We start from the raw sequence: 2,515 nt of genomic DNA on the forward strand, positions 1-2,515 counted from the left end.
TTGTCTTGATTTTCAGGTAGTGTGAATGAAAACCAAGAGACTAGTAGTATTCCACAGTCAAGTTCCTGAGTACTCCACTCCAATTATCCAATAGGCTTAAAAGGATTCATTAATCAAGCACTTGTCCAATAAGAGATTTAACAGTATTAAGGGACTATATGTCCCATTTCTCTTTTATTTCTCTTGATTTCTCTTTCTTAACCCAGTGTAACAAACTGCTACAGGTTTTTACCACAATACAGTAGCAGTAGTTGGAAATGTATTTTGCATTACCTAAAGTGTTCAGTTACATTATAATGGGTCACATTTGCATATAACTAGATGGCCAGGCAATGTCTACTGCAGTGATTTGGCAAATTCAGCACAGTCAATAGATTTGTCATTGTTCTTATGATCCTCTCTCAAAACACCATCTATTAAGTTAATCAGTTCAAGCTTCAAGCACTGGTGGTGCTTGTTCATTTTCTTCCTCATGGATGCGAGCGATGGCTGTGGAAAGTTGTAGGCTGTCAAGCAAATTATTGCTGTCATAATCATGCAGTTTGGAATAATGTAGCTGGAGTGCCTATGAGAACATCTCCACCTCTGGTGTGTTGATGAAACCTTCTAGATGCTTCATGATATGCCCTTGGTCATGCACTGTGTTCTTATCCAGGCCCATGCTGCTGGGATGGGAGAACTTTTACCCCTGGCTCCTCAGCTCTGGTACCTAGAGCACAAAGGGCCCAGAGCAGGCCATATGTGAAGGCTGCTCTCTGAGCAGCCACAGAGATCTCATGGTCACTAATGTGAAATGTTAAGGTTTGGGAGTGAACAGTATTTTTGAGACAGAGAGAGACAGAGTGTGAGTAAGGGAGGGGCAGAGAGAGAGGGAGACAGAATCTGAAGCAGGCTCCAGGCTCTGAGCTGTCAGCATAGGGCCTGATGCGAGCTTGAATTCACAAACAGTGAGATCATGACCTGAGCCAAAGTCAGAGGATTAACTGACTGAGCCCCATTTTTTTCTAACATTTATTCATTTTTGACAGAGAGAAAGAGAGAGAGAGAGAGAGAGAGAGAGAAGGTGAGGGTGGAGTAGAGAGAGAGACAGAGACACAGAATCCTAAGCAGGCTCCATGCTCTATGCTGCTTAACTACTGAGCCTCCCAGGTAGGTGTCCCTTAACATATTTGTCCTTAATTGGGTATAGTTTTGAAAGAACCCAGATAAACTGGCTGTTTATTTTTTATTGAAATTTAGTTAATAAATACAAATTGTAAACTTCTAGAGTAGGAACAATAATGTTATGAATTATGTTACCTCACTTTATTTATAGGTTGAAAGTAAGAGAAAGGAGAAACATTATCTACTGTTTTTTTCTTAGATAAAAGAGCTTCCTGCATTCTAAAAGCTTAATAATCTGTTTCTTAAATGTACAAACAAGTAAAACTTAGTTTTTCTGTCTCTCATAGATGTTTTATTAAGGAAATTTCCATAATCCAATAGTTATACTTTTAATATTTTAATTGGGAACATTTAGAAAAGCAAATGTGCTACATTATTCTGTAACTGGAGATTCAGTTAGTATAATGATGGTCTTTTGCCAAAATTAATTCTGACAAGGAACATTGGCATAATATATTAAATGCCAAGCCATAGAAACAACACCCCAGAAATAGGAGCTGATGATTCAAGCTTGGCGAAATCTCCTTTTGCTCAATGTTAGAAACTAGCGTAAAGGCTGGCCATAACAATATTTGAGAAGTAAAAATTCTTCCTTCCAACATGTTCCTTGAGTTCAAAAACATAATAATGGAGATTTCAGAGACTGTCGGAAAATACAGGTCTAGAAAATAAGGTCAAGAGATGAACATGGATTCTGCCACGAATAAATAAAAGCCACAAATTATCACGGAAAGATTTTTTTTTTAACTTTTTTTTCCTAAGAGGGAGAGAGAGAGACCGTGAGCAGGGGAGGATCAGAGAGAGAGGAAGATACAGACCCTGAAACAGGATCCAAGCTCTGAGCTGGCAGTCAGCACAGAGCCCGAAGCGGGGCTCGAACCCACAAACCGCGAGATCGTGACCTAAGTGAAAGTCGGACGCTTAACCGACTAAGCCACCCAGGCGTCTCAATCACAGAAAGATTTTTTGAAAGCTTTCAGACAGCTTCCATCTGAGACGTGTGTTGGTCTTTATATTCGATCCTTTCCAGTAATCCTTTTATGGTCTTTAGGTTTATTAATTCCTCATTAATGTTGTGAGATTGATTAATTTTTAAAGGTAACAAATGTGACAAGAAAATTCACCAATAATTTTAACTCAACTAATTAACTCATGTCTTTACATTTGATCATGTCTTGATAACGAGAGAGTGCTTCCCCGCCCCACCCCTCCCCAAAGTTCTTCAACAATTCTGGTTGTTTCTTCATTAATTCACACTACCCCTGCAGTCATGGTAGTATATAAAACATTCAAAATAAAGCCATGAAGTCCATGAAGCCATAAATAAATATGCCACTTTACTGTGATTCAC

At 38.9% G+C, this 2,515-nt stretch overlaps 1 pseudogene; it reads right to left on the reverse strand.

The window, feature by feature from the left end:
- Positions 1 to 336: 336 nt before the first annotated feature.
- On the reverse strand, positions 337 to 778 carry LOC144218597 (multiple coagulation factor deficiency protein 2 homolog pseudogene; annotated as a pseudogene).
- Positions 779 to 2,515: the final 1,737 nt, after the last annotated feature.

The sequence above is a fragment of the Crocuta crocuta genome, unplaced genomic scaffold (assembly GCF_008692635.1).
Source record: "Crocuta crocuta isolate KB4526 unplaced genomic scaffold, BGI_CrCroc_1.0 scaffold417, whole genome shotgun sequence".
Taxonomy (NCBI): domain Eukaryota; kingdom Metazoa; phylum Chordata; class Mammalia; order Carnivora; family Hyaenidae; genus Crocuta; species Crocuta crocuta.